The sequence below is a fragment of the Pan troglodytes genome, chromosome 16, assembly GCF_028858775.2.
Source record: "Pan troglodytes isolate AG18354 chromosome 16, NHGRI_mPanTro3-v2.0_pri, whole genome shotgun sequence".
NCBI lineage: Eukaryota > Metazoa > Chordata > Mammalia > Primates > Hominidae > Pan > Pan troglodytes.
Window position 1 is genome coordinate 74890345 of NC_072414.2, and position 23521 is coordinate 74913865.

The 23521-nt window shown below is 37.8% G+C and overlaps 1 protein-coding gene and 1 pseudogene across 5 annotated transcripts in view; both read right to left on the reverse strand.

Annotated features, from left to right (window-relative positions):
• The window catches only part of ADAMTSL3 (ADAMTS like 3), a 390466-nt gene that overhangs the window by 315651 nt on the left and 51294 nt on the right, over window positions 1–23521 (reverse strand). The gene's annotated exons all lie outside the window — the stretch shown is intronic.
• Window positions 12802–12897, reverse strand: LOC112205640 (U6 spliceosomal RNA; annotated as a pseudogene).

The following is a 23521-nucleotide window of genomic DNA, read 5'->3' on the forward strand; positions in this document are numbered from 1 at the left end:
GGCCTCATCAACTAGCACCTTCTCTGGGCAATGAATATTCTTGAGTGATCCAGTGCCTTCTATAATGTTCCATGTTTCTTCTTAAGCATCAGGTTTTTAATTTCAGTTTTTAGATGTTATCCATCTCTTAAAGATAAAAATAGGCCCTTCAGGTCAGATAGCACTCCACTTCGTTGCCTATTCTCTGACAATTCTTTCCCTGAATCATCACGCTGAGTGGTCTTTTTCAAACTGAGATCCATAGAGGTATGGTTTTTATACCCAGTGGATTTTGCCAAGGTGGTACTTCTACAAGTCTGCTAGAGCCACAGGGTTATTGGGCTTGGGGTGCCCATTAAAGCAAGTATGGCTGCAGTGACCAAAGACTTAGATCACAATACCCAAGTCCCATCAAATACTTAGAAAGCCTTCCCAATAAGGATGGGTACAAACAAGCCCAAACTAAGAGGACGACAATAAATATCCAACTCTTCAATGCCCAGATACTGACAAACATCCACAAGCATCAGGACCATCCAGGAAAACATGACCTTACCAAACAAAGTATATAAGGCACCAGTGACCAATTCTGGAGTGACAGAGATATGTGACCTTTCAAACAGAGAATTCAAAATAGCTGTTTTGAGAAGCTCAATGAAATCCAAAATAACACAGAGAAGGAATTCAGAATTCTATCAGATAAAACTAACAAAGAGATTGACGTATTTTAAAATAATCAAGCAGAAGTTCTGGAGCTGAAAAATGCAATTGACAAATAGAAGAATGCATCAGAATCCCTTAACAGCAGAAATGATCAAGCAGAGGAAAGAATTAGTGAGCTTGAAGACAGGCTATTTGAAAATACACAGAGAAGACAAAGAAAAAAAATAAAAAATAACGACATATGCCTATGGGATCAAAAAATAGCCTCAACAGGGGACATCTAAGAGTTATTGGTGTTAAAGAGAAGGTAGAGAGAAAGATTGGGGTAGGAATTTTACTCAAAAGGATAATAACAGAGAATTTCCCAAACCTACAGAAAAAATACCAATATTCAAGTACAAGAAGCTTATAGAACACCAAGCAGATTTAACCCAAAGAAGACTACCACAAAGCATTTAATAATCAAACTCCCAAGGGTTAAGAATAAAGAAAGGATCCTAAAGGCAGCAAGAGAAAGAAACAGTATACAATGGAGCCCCAATATATCTGGCAGCAGCCTCCTCAGTGGAAAATTTACAGGCCAGGAGAGAGTAACATGACATATGTAAACTGCTGAAAGAGAAAAAAAACCCTTTATCCTAGAATAGTATATCCAGCAAAAACACCCTTTAAACATGAAGGAGAAATAAGGACTTTCCCAGACAAACAAAAACTGAGAGATTTCATCAACACCAGACTTGCTCTGCAAGAAACGCTAAAGGGCATTCTTTAACCTGAAAGAAAAAGACTTTAATGAGAAATAAGAAATCATCTGAAGGTACAAAACTCACCAGTAATAGTAGCTACACAGAAAAACACAGAATATTATAACACTGTAATTGTGGCACATAAACTACTCAAATCTTGAGTAGAAAGATTAAAAGATGAACCTATCAAAAATAATAACTACAACTTTTCAGGACATAGACAGTATAATAAGATGTAAATAGAAACAAAAAGTTTAAAAGCAGGAGGATGTAGTTTAAGTGTAGAATTTATATTGGTTTTCTCTTTGCTTGTCAGTTTGTTTATGCAATCAGTGTTAAGTTGTCATCAGTTTAAAATAATGGGTTACCAGATAGTATTTGTAAGCCTCATGGTAACCTCAAATCAAAAAGCATACAACAGATATATAAAAATTAAAAACAAGAAATTATACCACCAGAGAAAATCACCCTCACTAAAAAGAAAATAGGAAGGGGGCGGGGGGAACGAGGAGAAGACCAGAAAACAAATAACAAAATGGCAAAAGTCCATACTTACAAATAATAACATTGAATGTAAATGGACTAAACTCTCCAATCAAAAGACATATAGAGAGGCTAAATGAATAAAAAAAAAAGACTCAATGATGTGTTGCCTACAAAAACACACTTCACCTATAAAGACACACATAGACTGAAAAAAAGGGATGAAAAAAGATATTCCATGTCAATGGAAACCAAGAAAGAGCAGGGGTATCTGTACGTAAACAAAATATATTTCAAGACAAAACCTATAAAAAAGAGACAAAGAAAGTCATTATATAATGATAAAGAGGTCAAAACACCAAGAGGATATAACAATTATAAATATGTATGCACCCAACACTGGATCACACAGATAAATAAAGCAAATAGTATTACAGCTAAAGAGAGACATAGATTCCAATACAATAATAGCTGGAGACTTCAGCACCCCACTTCCAGCATTGGATAGATCATCCACAAGAAAATAAGCAAAGAAACACTGGACTTAATCTGCACTATAGACCAAATGAACCTAATAGATATTTACAGAACATTTCATCCAATGGCTGCAGAATACACTTTCTTCTCCTCAACACATGGCTCGTTCTCAAGGATAGACCACATGTTAGGCCAAAAACAAGTCTTTAAAAAAAAATTTAAATTGAAATCATATCAAGTATCTTCTCTGACCACAATGGAATGGAACTAGAAATCAATAACAAGAGGAATTTTGGAAACTATGCAAACACATGGAAATTAAACAATATGCTTCTGAATGACCAGTGGGTCAATGAAGAAATTAAGAAGGAAATTAAAAATGAAAATGGAAACACAAAATACCAAAACTGATGTAATACAGCGAAAGTAGTACTAAGAAATTTATAGCAATAAACACCAAAACAAAAACTGGAAAAGTTGTAAATAAACAACCTAATGATGCATCTTAAAGAACTAGAAAAACAACAGAAAACAAAACCCAAAATTAGCAGAAGAAATGGAATAATAAACATCAGAGCACAAATAAATGAAATTAAAACAAAAAATACCAAAAAAATCAATGAAACAAAAAGTTGATTTTTGAAAAGATAAACAAAATCAACAAACCCTTAGCCAGACTAAGAAGAAAAAAGAAAAGACTCAAATGAAATCAGAGATGAAAAAGGAGACATTATAAGAGACACCAAAGAAATTTGAAGGATAATTAGTGGCTATTACGAGCAACTATATGCCAATACATTGAAAAATCTAGAAAAAAAAATGGATAAATTCCTAGACACATACAACCTACCAAGATTGAACCAGGAAGAAATTCAAGACCTGAACAGACCAATAACAAGTAATGTGATTGAAGCCATAATTAAAAGGCTCCTAACAAGGAAAAGCCCAAGACCCAATGGCTTCACTACTGAATTCTACCAAACATTTAAACAAGAACTAATACTAACCCTACTCAAACTATTCTCAAAAATCGAGGAGAGAATACTTCCAGACTCATTCTCTGAGGCCAGTATTACCCTGATACTAAAACCAAAGACACATCAAAAAAAAAAAGAAAAAAGAAAACTACAGGCCAATACCCCTGATTAACACTGATGCAAAAATCCTCAACAAAATACTAGCAAACTGAAATCAACAATAAATTAGAAAGATTATTCATCATGACCTACTAGGATTTATCCCAGGGATGCAAGGATGGTTTAACATATGCAAATCAATGTGATACATCATATCAACAGAATGAAGGACAAAAACCATATGATCATTTCAATTGATGCTGGAAAAGCATTTAATAAAATTCAACATTCATTCATGATAAAAATAAAACTCAAAAAGCTAGACAGAGAGGGAACATATATCAACATAATGAAAGCCATATATAACAGACCCACAGCTGGTATCATACTGCATAAGGGAAAATTGCAAGCCTTTCCTCTAAGATCAGCAACAAGACAAGGATGCTCAGTTTCACCACTGTCATTCAACGTAGTACTGGAATTACTAGCTAGAGCAATCAGACAGAGAAATAAATAAAGGGCATCCAAATTGGAAAGGAAGAAGTAAAACTATCCATGTTTTCAGATGATATGATCTTATGTTTGGAAAAAACTAAAGATACCACACAAAAAAACTATTAGAACTGACAAATCCAGTAAAGTTGCAGGACACAAAGTCAGCATACAAAAATCAGTAGCATTTCCATATGCCAATAGCAAACTATCTGAAAAAGAAATCAAGAAAGCAGTCCCATTCACAATACCTACAAATAAAATAAAATACCTAGAAATAAACTTAACCAAAGAAATGAAAGATTTCTACAATGACAACGACAAAACATTGATGCAAGAAATTGAAGAGGACACACCAAAAAAATGAAAAGATATTCCATATTCATGGGTTGGAAGAATCAATATCGTTAAAATGTCCATAATACCAAAAGTCATCTACAGATTAAATGCAATCCATATCAAAATATCAATGACATTCTTCACAGAAAGAGAAAAAATAATACTAAAATTTATGTGGAACCACAAAAGACCCAGAATAGCCAAAGCTATCCTGACCAAAAATAAGAAAACTGGAGGAATCACATTACCTGACTTCAAATTATACTACAGAGCTGTAGTAACCAAAACATCATGGTACTGCCATAAAAAACAGACATATAGACCAAAGGAATAGAGAACCCAGATATAAACGCATACTTCTACAGTGAACTCATTTTCAACAAAGGTGCCAAGAACGTACACTGGGGAAAGGAGAGTCTCTTCAACAAATGATTCTGGGAATATTGGCTGTCCATATGCAGAAGAATAAAACTAGATACCCATCTCTTGCCATACACAAAAATCAAATCAAAATGGATTAAATTCTTAAGTCTAAGACCTCAAACTATGAAACTACTAAAAGAAAACATTGGGGAAATTCTCCAGGACATTGGACTGGGCAAAGATTTCTTGAGTAATACCCGACAAGTGCAGGCAACCAAAGCAAAAGAAGACAAGTGGGATCACATCAAGTTAAAAAGCCTGTGGTCCCACCTACTCAAGAGGCTGAGATGAGAGGATCACTTGAATCCAAATAGGCATATGAAAAAGTACTCAGCATTATTGATCTTCAGAGAAATGTAAATCAAAACTACAATGAGATATCATCTCACTCCAGTTAAAATGACTTTTATCCAAATGACAAGCAATAATGAATGATGGCAAGAATGTGGAGAAAGAGGAACCCTCATACACTGTTGGTGGGAATGTAAATTAGCACAACCACTATGGAGAACAGTATGGAGGTTCCTCAAAAAACTAAAAATAGAACTATCATGTTCCAGCAATCCCACTCCTAGGCATATACCCAAAAGAAAGGAAATCAGTATATCAAAGAGATATCTGCCCTCCCATGTTTTTTGCAGCACTATTCACAATTGCTAAGAATTGGAAGCAACATAAGGATCCATGAACAGATGAATGGATAAAAAAAAAATGTGATGCATATACACAATGGAGTACTCTTCAGCCATAAAAAAAGAACGAGATTCTGTCATTTGCAATGACATGGATGAAACTGGAGGTCATTATGTTAAGTGAAATAAACCAGGTACAGAAAGACAAACTTCACATGTTCTCAGTTATTTGTGGAAACTAAAAAAAATTAAAACATTTGAACTCATGGGGATACACAGTAGAATGGTGGTCACCAGTGGCTAGGAAGGATAGTGGCGGTGGGGGAAGTGGGGATGGCTAATGGGTACAAAAATATAATTAGATAAAATGAATAAGATCTAGTATCTGGTAGCACAACAGGGTGACTACAATCAACAATAATTTACTATACACTTTAAAATAACTGAGAGCATAATTTGACTGAACACAAAGAAAGGATAAATGCCTGAGGTGACGGATACCCCATTTACCCTGATGTGATTATTGTGTATTGCATGCCTGATTCAAAATATCTCACATACCCCATAAATATATACACTTACTAGGTACCCACAAATGTTAAAAATAAATGAATAGGCCAGGTGCGGTGGCTCACACCTGTAACCCCAGCACTTTGGGAGGCTGAGGCAGGCAGATCAAGAGGTCAGGAGATCGAGACCATCCTGGGCAACATGGTGAAACCCCCGCCTCTACTAAAAATACAAAAATTAGCTGTGTGTGGTGGTGTGTGCCTGTAATCCCAGCTACTCGGGAGGCTGAGACGGGACAATCACTTGAACCCGAGAGGCAGAGATTGCAGTGAGCTGAGATTGCATCATTGCACTCCAGCCTGGCAACAGAGACTCTGTCTCAAAAAATAAAAAATAAAATAAAAATAAATGAATAAATAAAATTTAAAAATTAAAAAAAACAAGAAGGGAAATCAGAACCAGGAGTAGAAAAAAGTGGACACTATTAAACAAGTATTGAGCCTTGGATGTCCATTCCCCCAATCCTTTCTTTGTATTAAAATTGCCACCAACCTTCAAAATATCTTAATTGTTAATTAACTATTGTTAATCCCTTCCCAAGTGCTTCTTCATCACTATTTAGAAGGAATATTTTAATCATATTTTAATGATCAAAGTATTGTATGCTCATTTGTAGTAAGCGTGGAGAATACATTTAAAAGAAAATTTAAAACACTCTTAATTCCATTACCCAGTGATAACCACTGTTATTTTTGCTTTTTCATGAGGTTTCTCTTTCTGTTCACATATAAATAAAATTATAGATTTGCTATGTGATTCTGTGACCTGATCTTTTAACTTAAGGATATCATGTTAGCATTTCCTGTTATTTCAAAAGTATAAGCATAATAAAAATTAGTAATATTCCATCTCAGAAATCCCATAATTTACTTGGCCATTCCCTTACGGTTTAACATTTAGATTGTTTCTGGTTGTCAAGTATTATAAATAATAATATCAATATATTTTTGCAGGAAGCATTCTTTTTACTTAGAATATTCCCTCAGGAAATTCCCTGAAACAACATTTGCTGAGTCAAAAACTAAAGATATTTCTGAGGTTCTTAATACATGTTGCAAAACTGCTTATCAAAAGCACTGCACTTAGCAGTATTCAACAGCACAATATAAACTTGATCTCTGCCCATCACCATCACTAGCACTGGGTTTGCAAACTTCTTTTTTTGAAAGTAATTGCTGGAGGTGGGGGAGTGCTTTTTAGTCATTGCTTGGGTTTATATTTTATTGATTAGAAATAAAGTTGAATCTTTCCATATGATTATTAACCAGTCACTTGCTTTTCTATTAGAACTGTAAAGTATTTTCCTTAACCTATTCATCTACTATCTCTTTTTTGTCCATTTGAAAAGTCTTTTACATGGTATTTTACAAAATTTGTATTACATGTTATCTTACTTTAACTTCTCATTTGAATGTTTTTCGACAAGTATTCATTTTAAGCCTTCTATGTAGTTAAATCCATCAATACATTTTACTTTCCATTCATTTGAAGCTTCTCCATCAGAAATTTAAGAAGTATTTACTTTCATGGTATTTTTATGTTTTTATGGTTAAATTTTTTATTTAACTCTTCAATCCATCTGGAATTTACTATTACATATGTTAACAATTTAAATTAACTTTTTCTAAATTAACCAACTGTTCCAATATCACTTACTGAATATATTAAATGTTTACATTTTTGAAAGAATGTGAGGTCCTCTCAGTATAGACTGTAGTTACATGATAATTTCTGAAATGAATACTCTTGTTTTTGTTTTCTTCTACATAATGTGTAATTATATTTTTCATTTCCTCTTGCATGAATAATTTCTTCAGAAGAGTGTTTTAAAATTTGTAATGTTTATAGGTTTTGATTCAAACCTCTTCACTTAATGTTTATTTGAATTACTTAGGCTCAGAGGATATGGCCTATAATAATTTCTGTATCATAATTTTTTCTGTTTCTACATTTCCTAAATTCTAACTTGCTCCTTCCTATCTTTTTCCATTTTTTGAAATCAAAATGCAATACATCTTACAACTGACATATATTTAATGATAGCTTTGAATTTTTTTCACAAAAGCTTTTAGTAAATCAAAGCTGTCTTATAGCACTGACTGAATTTCCTCTCTTCCATTTGATGTCTTCTCTCTTTTGTGAGTACTTACATTGGATGTCTGAGATCTGTCCAACATAGCTACAGTCTCCTTGTTGATTTTATTTCCCTGTCCTTATCCTCTGTAACTGAACTTTTCTGAATTTGTTTTCACTAATCTGATTCTCTGCTGAATCCAGCATCTCCTGCCTCTTGATTTCATTTGGAAACTATGCCTTTCATCTTTTTTCATCTTTGCTCATCTCAGTCTGTCCTGCCTCATGAGTTTAAGGCAGTTTCATAAAGGCAATGTCCTCTGAAAAACATAAATCTGTGGCCAGGTGCAGTGGCTCATGCCTGTAATCCCAGCACTTTGAGAGGCCAAGGCAGACGGATCATGAGGTCAGGAGTTCGAGACCAGCCTGGCCAACATGGTGAAACCCCATCTCTACTAAAAATAAAAAAATTAGCTGGGCATGGTGGTGCACACCTGTAGTCCCAGCTACTCAGGAGGCTGAAGTAGGAGAATCGCTTGAACCCAGGAGGCAGAGGTTGCAGTGAGCCAAGATCGAGCCACTGCACTCCAGCTTGGGCAACAGGGCAAGACTCCATCCCAAAAACAAACAAACAAACAAACAAAACACATAAATATGCTAGTGTCTTGTGTTTCCTAGGTTTCTTGTTGTAAATCTACTTCAGAAGAAGGCAACATCTAAGAGCGTTTAGAGAATTGGAGGTCCCCTTCTCTCAAACTACGGAACATGTACTAGGCTCCGTGATATACTGCTTATACTTCCTTAAAGATGTTAATCTATGTAGAATTGGATTATAACTGAGTAGGAGTTAAACAAGGGGCTCTCAGAGACCCTCCAGGAAAGATACTTTGTTCACCCAAATCCTTTACTAAGAGGCTTCCGAGTCTGAAGCGTCAGAGTTCTCCCTGTGTGCAGATGGGACAATGTGACTGTGAGGTCCAACACTAATCAATGCTCATGAATGATAAGACATGCCAGATATTTAATAAGATTGCTGATGAACTCTGGTTGTTTAAAATAAGGTTTCCTGTGCCATGTGGCAAGAGTTAGGCCTAACAGACAGATATCAAGTCATGGCAAAATCACATCTGGCAGAGAAAATGGAACTTCAGGGTAACTTCCTATAGTTCTGCCAAACTGTTCCAATTCCAGGTAGGGCCAATTTTGCTAACTTAAAAAGTATATATGCTGCTTCTAAATAAAATATAACAAAAAATAAAAACATAAAAAATTGCTAACTAAGCTGCACAGAAAAAAGATTTCCCATACTCATGATCTGAACCTGGGGAAGAACAAAATGTCTTGTGCATTTATTTTTTAGACTTCTTATTCAAGTATTTTACAATAAAATTTGGCAAGTTTAATGAAATATTTTTTAACATAAAAACCATGAGTGGAATAATTCAAGGTTTAAAACTAAGAAAAAATATGCTTTAAAACATTTTAAAGGTTTGCCCCAAGTTCATGGCATTATAAATCCATGTCTTAAAATGAGTTGAATTGGGGACATTTATTTTATATTATAAAAGCACTATCCTGTAATGGGGCAGGAAATAAAGCTGCTTCAAGTTAGAACACAAAATAGACTCAACTTGTAAAATATGCTAATGGTAACACAGTTTCACTGCCAACAGCAGGGCATACTTTCTGTCATTAAAATAGTTTAGTACTTAACATGGCTATTCAGAGTGTAATGCCCACTGACACATTCTAACCTTTGTGTGTGCTGAAAATTCTAAAACCCTTTTGTCACCAACCGCTAAATCAATACTTCTCAAACATGTTCTGGTGTCAGAAAGTGTGAAGTATCACGGGGATGCTTTTACAAAGCCTCATGGAATACTCATAAATTAAACTTTAAATTACTGCACACATAAGTTTGAACTTAATTGAATATGATTATATATCTTATTTTAATGTGGCAATGAGGTCAGGGACCAAACATTTAAGAAATATCTATGGAAGAAATGTTTAATTGTAAAATGCTTTTCTGCTAATTAATTTTTTCTAGTGAATTTGATATTTTTGAAGTTGCATTATTTAATTTTAGGTAAGCAATGTAGTATGGCAAAAAAGTGAACATGTTTTCTCTCTTTATTTATTTATTTTTTAAAATGAGACAGAGTCTCTCTCTGATACCCAGGCTGGAGTGCAGTGGTATGATTTCTGCTCACTGCAACCTCTGCCTCCCAGACTCAAGTGATTCTCCTGCCTCAGCCTCCTGAGTAGCTGGGATTACAGGCATAAGCCACCACGCCCAGCAATTTTTGTATTTTTAGTAGAGATGGGGTTTTGCCATGTTGGTCAGGCTGGTCTCAAGCTCCTAGCCTCAAGTGATCTGCCCGCCTCGGCCTCCCAAAGTACTGGGATTACAGGTATGAGCCACCTCACCAGGCCAAATATTTTTTCTCTTGAAAAAGACCTAGGTATGAAATTGGCTTTGCCATTGACTGATTGTGTCCTGGTGAGGCTGTTAACTCCTCCAAGCCACAACTTCCTTATTAATAATATGGAATGACACTATCCAATTCACAGCAAAGTTGAGTTTCATTTTTGTTTTGTTGATGCTGTTTTGTTGTTGTTACTTTTATCTTTTACCTTTTACTATGCAAGATTTCAAACATACATAAAGGTAGACAGAAAAGTCTAATGAACCCCAAGTACCCATAGCCCAGCCCCACAATCAGCAACCCAAGTCCAATCTTATTCTACTACTCACCCACTCCCATTATACAAAACATCATTTAATCAGTAAATATTTTTATGTGTATTCATAAAATATACTTTTTAGCATATTCACAATACCATTTTCATGCCTTAGAAATTAGGAGTTGACAACAAAATAGTAATTTTCCAATTTTCTTATAAATGTCATAAATAGTGTTGTCGTAGGTTTTTTGTCTGTTTATTTGTTCATTTACATAAAGATTCAAATAAGGGCCATGCATTGCAGTTGGTGGATACATCTTTTAAGTCTCACTTAATCTTTTTGGTTCTGTGTCTAGTTTTCTTTTTCCTTTGCAATTTATTTGTTGAAGAAATTGAATTGTTTGCCCTGTAAAGTTTCCCACTGTCTGGATTTTGGTGGTTGCAAACCCATGATTTAGTTTAATGTGTTTCCTTGTACACTGTAATTCTCATAAATAGGTAGTTAGATCTGGAGCCTCAATTTTCGGGAGGTCGAGAAGCACCATAGAAGGCAAGAATCCTGCATGGGTAGTACTGGGTTCTTCCATCAAGAGATGTACACTCTTTGGCTGTCTCCCTTTTTGCGACTTTATTGGCTTTGATATTCAATGCATATATCAGTTCATTAGGGTTGCAAAATGATGACATTCTCATTCTATCATCCCTTCTTTATTTATTGACTGAAATATTTCTGTAAAGACAAATTCTCCTCATCTACTGTTTGGTTATCCAGTGATATCGCTCATATAGAAAAGGCAGAATGAATATTTGGGTTTTTTCCTTCTATTTGTTTTCAATGTAATGAGTTGATTCCTGAGCACCCGCCAACAGTGACTAATGCATTTTAGTATTATTATTAACTTAGTGATATAAACATAGTTGACATGCTTAAGTCCTTTGCAGTTTTTGCTTTTACTGATGCTCAAATTTTGTCCCAATTTTTTTTTTTTTTTTGAGACGGAGTCTCACTCTGTCACCCAGGCTAGAATGCAGTGGCAGGATCTCAGCTCGCGGCAACCTCTGCCTCCCGGGTTCAAGCAGTTCTTGTGTAGCTGGGATTATATAGCCATGCACCACCACGCCTGGCTAATTTTTGTATTTTTAGTAGAAATGAGGTTTCACCATGTTGGCCAGGCTGGTCTCAAACTCCTGACCTCAGTGATCTGCCCGCCTCAGCATCTCAAAATTCTGGGATTGCAGGTGTGAGCCACCGCGCCTGGCTTCAAATTGTCCCAATTTCTGCTTATAAAAGTGTTGACAAGCTGATTCCTGAGTCCTTCTGATGAGACTCTAGTAGTCTTGATAGCTTCCTTGCTACCTGTTAATTACATAATGTTCCAGGCTAATTTTGCATTGTTTTACCTCCAGACCCAGAATAAGTAATTTTGCCATGGAATCCTGGTTCCTTTTAAATGGGATATGGTGTTGAGAGACCATGACCTGGGCACTAGATCACTGCTATTAAGTTGGCCATTTGCTCATTGTTATTATGCCTTTTCAGTGAAGGGATCTGCAAAATATGTCCTGGTTTGGTTTTGTTTAAGATAAAAGACCTCAGGAGTTTTTACAGATACTTACAATTCAATTCTAGGACTATAGAGTTTTCACTTAATTTCTTCTATCTTTTTTCCCTGTCTCCTTTTTCCCATATCAAGAATACGGATTTTCAAGATTACCAGAATAAAAAACCAAATGATCACATTTGCATTGTTCATTTGCTTTATCTCACATCACCCACACAGCAGTCTCATAACAGCAAGTCCAATGCTACCATCAACAATAACGTCACTGCAAAAAGTTTTAAATCTCATTTTTAGTTCTTTTATCCTTGGATATACTGACCTTCAGTGAAATTCATGTGTATTAAAGTCAATTAGAATAATTCTTCTCTATGTGGTTACCACCACCAATGGGAATCATAGGTTTTTTTGCTCTTATAATTTTATTTTTTATTCTTAGGGATTGTTCTTTTAAAATCTAATTTTACTTTACAAATATATGAAATATTTGCATGATCCCAAAGCCAAATGCATAAGATAGGTATATACAGAGAAGCTTAGCTTCTGTCGCTTCTCCCGCACCTTCTTTTCTCCCTTCCCTTACAACTAACTGGTCTTTTTTAAAACTCATCACAAATTTCATATCATCCTTGTACAGAGGCCATGCTAATCTTCTCTGTATTGTTCATTTTAATATATGTGCCGCTGAAGCAAACACAGAGGAGCAGAAGAGTAAACTGTAATTATAAGGCACATGGCATATCTCATACAGTTCTTATACATGCAGGTTGCTTAATAAAGGGCAACTGTAATCTTAGCCTTCAAAAAGAAAAAGCTCCTCTTCTCTAGTTTCAAGATTGAAATTGCAGGAATTACTTTGGATACAATTCTATTTCACATCACAGTATCATACACCCAGCATGATGCCACATTACAGAGATTCAATCAACATTTGTTGAGGGATTGATGGAATGAATGACTACTCCTTTAAACTACTGCTATTATCAGCTCAGATGTCAGTCTCCACTCAAGGTATTATAATTTTTCATGAGAACCATGTGTTCAGAATTAGGTTTTTAAATAGAGCATAGCTTTATTTAATGTATATTTACAATATATCATAGCTCTATTTGATAAATATATGTCTTAATGCAGTGTAAACCTAACGCAAAAGCAAAATTCTTAGTTAAAAATCTTGCCTTTTCCCAATTATAAAGAAAAATTTACTCAATCATTTTGAAATGTAAATTTTAAAAACCCTGTTAGCATTAAATCCCAGAGGGAAGGGATTAAGAGAAGGATTCATCCAAATGGACTAGGAATACTATTCCTTGTTGGTGGTCTGCCACGTGGAAAGAGTTGAGAATTGGAAGCAAGCAGCCAGGGTCCAAAACAAAGAACAGTCTGATTCTCCAAACAAGCCTTTGGACTAACAGTATTTGGAAAAGAGACTATTACTTCCTCATAGTTGTAGGAAAAGAGTGAAAAATAGAAATAATTACAAACACACACACACACAACACACACACACACAACACACACACACACACACAAAGAAATAAAGATAGGCTCTTTATTATCACAAAGAATAATTAACTTTTTTAAGAATTTATTTTCTTTCTTTCTTTTCCTTTTTTTTTTTTTTTTTTTTTTTTTTTTTGAGACGGAGTTTTGCTCTTGTTGCCCAGGCTGGAATGCAATGGCACGCTCTCGGCTCACTGCAAACCTCCGCCTCCCATGTTCAAGCAATTCTACCTCAACCTCCTGAGTAGCTGCGATTACAGGCGCCTGCCACCATGCCTAGCTAATTTGTGTGTGTGTGTGTGTGTGTGTTTTTAGTAGAGACAGGGTTTCACTATGTTGGCCAGGCTGGTCTCAAACTCCTGACCTCAGGTGAACCTCCCACCTTGGCCTCCCAAAGTGCTGAGATTACAGGCATGAGCTACCGTGCCCGGCCTAAGAATTTATTTTATTTCTTAAAGCAAACTCAGAAATAAAAATTTAATTAGAATTTCTTCAAGTCTTGTCACTCCTGGAAGTAGATCTAGCTATTCCATGTCCATGGGAATTGCAGAAAAGTCATGCAGACTTGCTCTAGATTGTTCTGACTCCAACAGGATAAGACATCCATGTCAATAATTACAAACCCAGATGAATCCTTAGAGCCATAAGCAAACATGAGTGACTATTTCAAAGAGCAGGAAGAAACGCTGTTAGGCTGAGGACTTCCCTGAAAACTACCTGGAAGAGATGGCACTAAGCTGGACATCGCAGAAAACACAGACATTCAATAAAGAGCTTTGCACGCCCTTGGCACAGGAAAATATCAGAACAGGGAAGGCATGGAGTCCAGTCTGGCCAGAGCACAGGGCACACAGAGAGAAATGGGGGATAAGGGAAGACAGGTAACCCGCGGCCAAGCTGTGCAGTGGCTTTAATACCGGTCAGCAGTTGGCCTATTTCAGAGGAGGAAACAAGGACCCATGTAAGGTTTTTGACAAGGGGTATAATCTTCAACAAATATATGCTCGTTGTGCATTTACTGTGTGCCAGGCTGCAGAGTACAATCTGGAGCTATAGTGATGAGAAGACATAGTCCCTGCCCCTAGGGGCTCAAAGCCTGGTGGAAAAGACAAAGGAGGAAATGTGCAGTGCTGGGTGCAGAGGAGAAGGACTTAATAAGAGAATCTCAAAGGGGATGAGAGAAGACTTGGAGAAAGTACCCAATCAGTTCAATCCAGCTCTGGGAAGGGAGGTGTATGTTATATACGTTAATTTCCACATAATCCAAATGTATTCATGTATGTAGCCATGTATTATTAACTTTTAGAAACAGAAACCTGTCCAAAATAATCATGCATGTGTGCATGTGCAGAATGATGAACGTAATTGAAATGGTTTCCTGGAAGAGGCAATATTAAGGGCCATCAGTCACTGTCCTGAGCTATCACTACTGACCCCAGGGACATGAGGCTCAGCAGAAATTGCTCCAAGCCTCACATCCTGCATTGTGTTTTCTTGAAACAGTTCATGATGCAGCATCCCCACAGAGTTTGTTGTTTGGATAAGTAAGTCACCCAGACTAGCATGAGAAATCCAAACTGAGTGCACTGTTTGACCACACCCACCTTCTCTTCCCTCCTCACTCCCTCCCACTACAACCCATGAAGGTTACAGTGGGTCAGGAGGTCAAAATGCTATAAGAAAAAAAATTCCAAGATGAGAAAGGAAAGAAGGATGGAAGGAAGGAAGGAAGGGAGGGAGGGAAAGAAAGAGAGAGAGAAAGAAAGAGAGAGAGAAGAAAAGAAAGAAAGAAGAAAGAAAGAGAGAGAGAGAAAGAAAAAGAAAGAAAGAAAAAGAAAAGGCAAGGAAGGAAGGAAAAGGAGAAGGAGAGAAAGAAAAAGAAAGAAAGAAGGAGGGAGGGAAGGAAGGAAGGGAGGAAGGGAGGGAGGGAGGGAGGAAGGGAGAGAGAGAAAGAAAGGAAAGCAGGAGGCCTAGGAAGCAAGCAGGTGGACCTAATCTCACCTGTGCGTGTAAGTGAAGGTGACCTTACTTCTTTGAGGAAGTAACAACTGAGCTGAAGGATATACAAGGGTTAGACAAGGATGGCAGGGGGAGGAACAGTGTGTACAAAGCAGAGGGGATGTTCCAAGCAAACAGGACGATTTATGCAAAGGCTGCAGTTGAAGAGCTACTTGAAGGGAAAGGAAACATAAAAGCTTCATCAATAACACCTGGCCTAGAAATGTGCTGGACAGCAATGCAGACAGTGTTCCAGTGGGCATCCCTAACAGCTACACACTTGTGCCCCCACTTGCCCTTGGGATGTCCCACCAAGCACAACAGCTAGCAGGATCCTGATCTCAGGCTACCAGTTTCATTGAAGAACTCCAGCCCAAGAGTGGACATTAAAGTCCAAGCTGGAAGGTAGGGTGGAAATTGGGACTGTCTCAGTGCCAGGAAAGCCAGGACAGTTGGCCACCCTAAAAACGTTTACACAAAAAGCAGATTAAGAGTACTACCAAAGGTAACTAAACACAGAGAATAACACAACAGATACTTTCAAGATATTTATCTGCCTGGCCTCAGGTATCCATATGTCAGTGCCATTTTCCCAACCATCTGGAAGAGCCCTCAACACGTCTCAGCTCCCCAAAGTCCAGAACCAAGAAATACACTCCAGAGTGTTAAAACTCCAAGCATGAGCAGGCAAAGGTGTCCACTGAGAGACTCAAGCCCCATGGAGCCTTTACCCACCAGGAACCTCTTTGCAAACTGTGCCTACACTTTTTTGACGTAGGCTAGAATTGGCCAAACAAAAGGAAACATTTCCGAATAAGCCAATCAAAACATAATGCCTCAAATCCCTTGTGATAGGGAATAAATTCCATTACTGCTTCTACATCTGGTCCTTCAAAATTCAGCTTGCAGAGAATCGGCGAAGTCTTTTCTTGCCTGGCATGGCCCTTCTTTGCTGGCCAGCAAATTAACTTACCTTTGTTTTGAAATTCAGAGTTCATGTGTGACATAGTCAATCAGAACAGCATGTACAGTTGCATGTGCAGTATTCATGCATTTGTTTTATGCTGTAATAAGAGAAAAAAAAAGATATTCCCATCCAGTCCTCCACCTGCCATTACTCCCCATTCTTATAGCAAGCCTGCAAGTCCAGTTTCCTGCATTTTCTCAAGATCACAAACACTAATAAAATCTACTCCCTTCACTATGCCTGAGGAGGACAGGCCACAACAGAACAGAAATCTGGCACTTGTTTAAGAAAAACACACATTCAGTCGCAGAGATGTTTAGTAGAAGGGGGTTGATGAATGCGGTCAAAATAAAGAATTAGAGATGATCAAAGGTGACATTGAGGGTTCCCCCACTACATGAGGCTGTATTTCATGGCTGATCGATCTTCTTTAGCAGAGCTCAGAAGGCCATCTGAGTATAAGACAGAGAAAGACACCAAGTTGTAGAGAACCTGATAGAAAGTTCCACTAGGCTAGTGGGCCAGGAAAATCATGCATAGAAGGTGAGGGATGACACTGATAGGAGAGGCCACATGGGTAGGAAACCTAGAGATGCTGAAAGGTGGCTGATCACCTAGGAGAAGTAGAGAGATAAGAGAATTAGATGTCTCTTAGAGATCAAAAGGAATGCATGTAGTAGGAGCATGCATAGGAGGAGGTGAAGGAGAAGGGTCTGAGATTAGAGAGACGCGTCAGGATTTAATACTTCTAAGGCAGAGTAGTTTGAAGAATGATATGGTCCAGTTTGGACACTTGGAATGGGTGACTGAAGTGGAAGGTCTGTGAAGGTCACTGGAGCCAGAGAGATGCAGAAATGACAGGGTTAGACTGAAGCTTGCAGAATGACAAATGCAATTGAAATGGTTTCTTGGAACAGGCAATTTTAAGGGCCATCAGTCACTGCCCTGAGCTATCACTGCTGACCCCAGGGACAGGAGGCTCAACAGAAATTGCTCCAAGTGTTAATTCTTGAACACTCCCCGGATCATGGCATGACCTTGGAAGGAAGTAAGTCATGATCAGGTCATAAAGGTTTTGGTGAATGCTCTGATCGGTGGTTTAGACAGATGACATGAGCCTCCAAAAAAGAGGAGCACTGAGATGAGAGAAGAGGACTAGCCAGGAAGTAGCAGTAGGGACTCAAAGAAGGTCAACCCCCCACCTTAGCCGTGTAGCGCTTGGGTTGTGAGGTATGAGCAGCCTCCACTGGTGAGGCCTGCAAGAGAGGCAGTGAGCCTGGCCAAGGCCAGTTTTCAGTTGCAGCAGAAAGTTGGAATTCAGGACATGGGGTCCTGTTGACCATGAGGGGACGATGGAAAGCACTGGGAAGGGGAAATCAATAAACAAAGGATAAAACAGGAGGAAGAACAGAAAAGCAAGTCATAAAAGGCCACTGAAGAGAGGAGATGGTGGAGAGGAAAGTCTACTTGCTTTCTTTCATCCAGGGATTGTGAGTGACAGAACTGAGTTGCTCAAAACAACCTCGTCTCAAAGCACTTGAAGGCTTTGAGGATATGTGAGTAGGGACTGATCTGATCTCAAAGAGAAAGGATGATCTGACGGTAAGCAGCAAGGGCCCTGTCAGAACAGAACTTGTCTCTCAGTGTTCTTAAGTGTAGTGAGGGACTTTTAAGGAAAGATCCATTTGGGTCTGTCTTGAACATCCCCACCCTATACCCACCCCTTAACCCATAGGGTGTAAGTGATAAAAATCACCCAGTACCCCAAATATGAGACTAGGAATATGACACTGAAAGAGGAAAATGTCTGCATCCTTCAAAAGCTAGATATTAAATCTCTACTCACACAATTCTTTTATGCTTTCATGATTTGTGAAAAAGCTCAATGATAATGAAATTCAGAGTTCATGTGTGACACAGTCAATCAGAACAGCATGTACAGTTGCATGTGCAGTATTCATGCATTTGGTACACGCATGAACTGGGAACACAGTACAAGTTATTCCAATTAATTTGTTCTTGTCTTCTCTTAACAGACCATGAGCTTGCTTTCTTGTTAGATCGCTAAATCTTGGAATATTTAAGCAGCATAACTACATTTGACCGAGATTACTTACTAACAAAGGAATGAACTATTCAAACTCAAATGGCTTGCTGCTTAAAAATATTATACACACAGGCCAGAAACAACACAGAAACTCTCCTATGTGGAGAACATATAAGTTGCTCATTTTGGTCAGTGAAGAAGATGAAAATACCCAGTAGACCAATGGGCTATGTCCGTCTTCTTTCACCAGAAGTTTCAGAAGTTGGTATATACTTTCCAACTAAAAACGATTACATAAATAACTTGGAAACGTCAAGTGATATTTCTGAGGGCTGCCAATAGTTTAACCACATTGAAACTCCTGGCCAAGATATTCATGAAAAGTTCGGAAGAAGTTACTTTGAGAAAGATGTACTTACAGCAAATAGATTTCTCCTCTTTAGAAAGAATGCATAAATCAATAGTTAAACGAGGAAAAGGAAAATTATGTTTATCATAATAGTATAAGAAAAAAGGCATTTAAAAGAAGTTTAGAAATAAGACTACACAAAGACTTCATTATTAATATATTACTGGTATTATTAGTATTAAAAATTCATTCAAACATTTCTCTCATACTTTTCCTGCCCACAGATTAGATGTAAAAATGTCTTAACTGAGCTTAAGGGCAAAGAACGGGCACTTGGCTTTGCTACTGCCTGGCTGTGTGATCTTGGACAAGACACTGTTCCTCTCCGGGGCTCAGATTCCTCACCTGAAAAGCCAGAATCCTATACTTTCTTTCAACTCTGACATGCTATTAATACAATTCCAGATGCTACCAAGGCTGCACATCCAGCCCTCTGCCTCCCTTGGGATGGAAACAGTAAAGAAAATACAATTTAGAGAGGCATATTGAAACAAGGAATCATACAAATAGGCAGCCAATGACATCCCAGGAAGGAAAGAGAAGAGTCAACTATGACTTCACCTATGATGTCATTAAGGCCTTAGGACTTTACAAACATGGAATTGTACCAACACAGACTTTTACAAATATAGGCTGATTCATACCAGAATATAGGTGTGACTTGAAGAAAGTAACTGAAATTCTTAAAAAGGATGCCTGTTGAAGGTGGTGGGGGGAGGGAGGTTGGAGGGCATAGAAGAAGTTAGATTTTAAAGGTTAAAAATGAGTAGCAGAATGAGTAGCAGAAAGCAGCAAGAGACAGTAAGAATTTGAAAACCAAGTGGTCACTGAAAGCAATGGTAGATTAGAGTACAGGTAAAAGCATTTTTAAGACTGCAAAAAAATCTCAAATCCTCTTAAATGTGGTCAGGAAGAGACACAGCAAACGCTAAATTAGTCAAGGGCAGAGGAGCAGGAAGTTTACAAGGGAGAAGGGATGGCCTGGTATAAATAGGTATAAAAGGACCTCTCCAACATGAGATCAAGGTAGTTCTCTAAATGGCTTCGAGCTTGCATTAGTGGGATTATCCTTGGTTAATTTTAGGAAAATCAAAACCCACTACTTGTCCTACATGCTTGGAATCCAAGGTATTAAGCTTTTTTCCTGCCTTTTGGTGCCTAGCAGACTAAAAGTGGCAAGGTCAGCATTATTTTAATACCCTATATTAATATTAACAGGTACACACATAAAGAATTCATAAAACATAGGAAAGTGTGCATGAGGCCCAATTTCTAAGTCACCTACTGCTCATGCTTAATGGCCTTTATCCTACGATGGCTGCCAGTGAGGAGGAAGCACATTACAACAAATCCACCAAGTCTGGGAGGACACACCTTCCACCTTCCCCCATGCCTAACAAATGCTAAAAATAAAGAGAAATAAAAGAATATTTATGCAAAAAACAACTTTTCCTAACTCCTTAAAAAATAAAGGACCTCTAACTGAGAAACACTGTGCTTGTCACAGGCTTTCAAATCAGTGTCCATAATAAAGCTCCAAGTTTAAATCTTCAGTGAGTTGAAGCAAGGTAAGGATGGAAAACAACCACATCATCCCCCTTTCCCAGAAGGTGATCTAGGCAGAGAAAGACAGAGCAGATCTCCAAAAACTGACTTACTCAGCGATGAAAAGAACCATGTGCAGTGACCAATATCCAGCTGTTTGCCTATGAACAGGTCCTCTATGGGACAAAACTCCAAAACCACTATGAGGAATGACCAAAGAATCTACCCCAGAGACAGGCTGGCTAGTAACTGAAACCACAGCCTTCTTAGCCAGTCGTCCCAAACTAATACATTCTAGCTACTTCATGTACCTGATGCAAGCAAGTGCTAGAACACCTTTATTCTAAGAATGTGCCCATCCAATAGAAAGTCAGTGCCATTTTAATTTCAGTTAATGTTTCACTCAAGCTTCAAAAAAAAAATTGTGGTTTCTATTAAAAACTGGAAAGGAATAAATATGCTTATGAATGTTCTCCGCATAGCTAATTCCAAATTCCTGAAGGAGATGAGAATGAGCTGATAAGGCATCCATTAATCTTAATCTTAATCTCTGGGGTCTATTAAGATCCCCAAAGCTCTACTAACTGTAAACAGTGGAATCAGGATTTTTAGGATAGGAGATAATTTTCCAGGTGGTTCTTCTGAGAGAAGCTCCTGGATATATCTCAGAGCAGGAGAGCCTTGGGTTTGGAGTGTAATGGTCTTAGTTTTTCAAATAACCACGGGTGTCCTTGAGTAAGTCACTTGCACATTTGGCGTCTCTGTTTTCTTGACTTGTAGAATGAGGTGCTTGGGCCAAAGTCTCCACCAGCTGTAAAACTGTATAATTCTCTAACAGTTTACCGAATTGCTGGCAAGACTGCCTCAATAATCAGAATGATCCAATTAACACTCTGCAATGTGGAATATTCTATTTGTAGTTTCAGACTATTTTAGAGTGGAAAGAGTTCAGATCATGAAATCCAGTCACTTTGTTTTTTAGAAGAAATAAAGAATCCAAAGTCCAAAACGTTAAATAGTTCTGTTAAATTATAAGCTGATTAGTGGTAGCAGCAAGACCAGGCTGCCTGACTAGTCCTGTTTGCACTAAACCACATTGTTACTCAGTTGGCTTCAGACCACTTTCTTCACTAGAAGCTGCCGCGGCCCTCCGTATGATCCATAATGTGGCTTTTATGCCTCCCATTAAATGCAGCCTACATCACAGCTATGTGTTACTGGCCTCAGGGTTATTAGTTTTCCAGGCATCTAACCCAGGAGACATTTGAAGAATGACCTGAAGGTCTTCATGAAATGTGCCCAGGATAAAACACTTTAAAAAGTCCTGTGAGGTTCATCCAAGACAGCGAATATCTACACACCATCCATTTGCATCCCATTTTATCAAATGAGTACTTTATAGGTAGGAAGATCCTAGTGAACCCACATCTGACCCAACAGCATTAGAAACTAGGCTGCAGCCTCAATTGCATAAGTACTTTGTCACTCTGGCTTCAAGCCACTGTGACAGCAGGACAGCACCCCTGGCATATATATATGGAGATTCCACAGGTAGGTACCCATGCCACCTGACACAGGTTCTGCCCTGGCAGCCACTCACACAGACCCTGTACCTATTTCTGGCTGTGGAATGCTGGTGGCTGCTGGCATATAACAAAGGCTACACTGGAAAACTGTCCCCACCATTTCCCCAGGTATGAAATCTTTGGAGAGACTGCTCTGAAAACCTTTTAGGGACAACCTGGGAATTTCTGTGCAAGAGTAATGCTGCATGCCACCCAGTATGCTGCAATTTGTTCCAACATGAGACAATTTGTTCCAAAGAGTACAACTGGCTGCTAGACATTAAACCCTATATTATGTTGGATCCAGCAACTGGGTTGAATCTCTCAGACATAATGATGTGTGAAAGAAGCCAGACACAAACGAGTATGTGGTGTATGATTCCATTTATATAAAATCAAAAATAAAATTAAAAGCAGGCAAAATGAATCTGTAATGCTGATAAAAGTCTGAATGGTGGTTACTTCTTGAATGTGGGATATTGATTGGAAAGAGGTTCAAGGAGCCTCCTAGGGTGCTAGAAATGTTCATTTTCTTGATCTAGGTAGCAACTACACAGGTGTAAAAATACTTAAAAATTCATCAAGCTCTATACTTCGATATGTATGCGTTTTATTTACATATGTTATAGCTCAATAAAAAATTAATTGAAAATATTGCATGAGATCTCCTAATGTAAAGTAAGAATTAACTTCTTCCTTTCTTTTAGCATAAGCATATCTGAGATTCTTTGAATTGAGTGTTTGCAAACAACATTCTTAGTAATAACAATAGCTAAATTAAATGCTTATATGTACCAGGACCTATGCAGGGAGACATATGAATTATCTGCTTCAAGTCCTTGCAACGCCTACATAAGGTAGATACCATCCAAATCTCCATTTCATAGATGAGAAAATTAAGGGACAGGGAAGTAAAGTAACTTGTCCAAAGTAAAACAGCAAATCAAATGGCAGAACTGACAAATCAAATTCAAACCCAAAGCAGTCTGACTCCAGAGACTTTGTTCTTAATTGATCTTAATGTTTTGTCATATGCTAAAGGATCAGGGGATTTTTTTAAAGTTTGATAGTATTTGATTGGTTTTATCCTTTCCCCAGTGCCTGAGAAGCATGTTCAGCATTAAGAAAAAAGAGGATTGGCCAGGCGCAGTGGCTCACACCTGTAATCCCAACACTTTGGGAGGCCGAGGAGAGCAGATCGCTTGAGCCCAGGAGTTTGAGGCCAACCTGGTCAACATAGCAAAACCTCATTTCTACAAAATACAGACAAAAAAAATTATCCAGGGG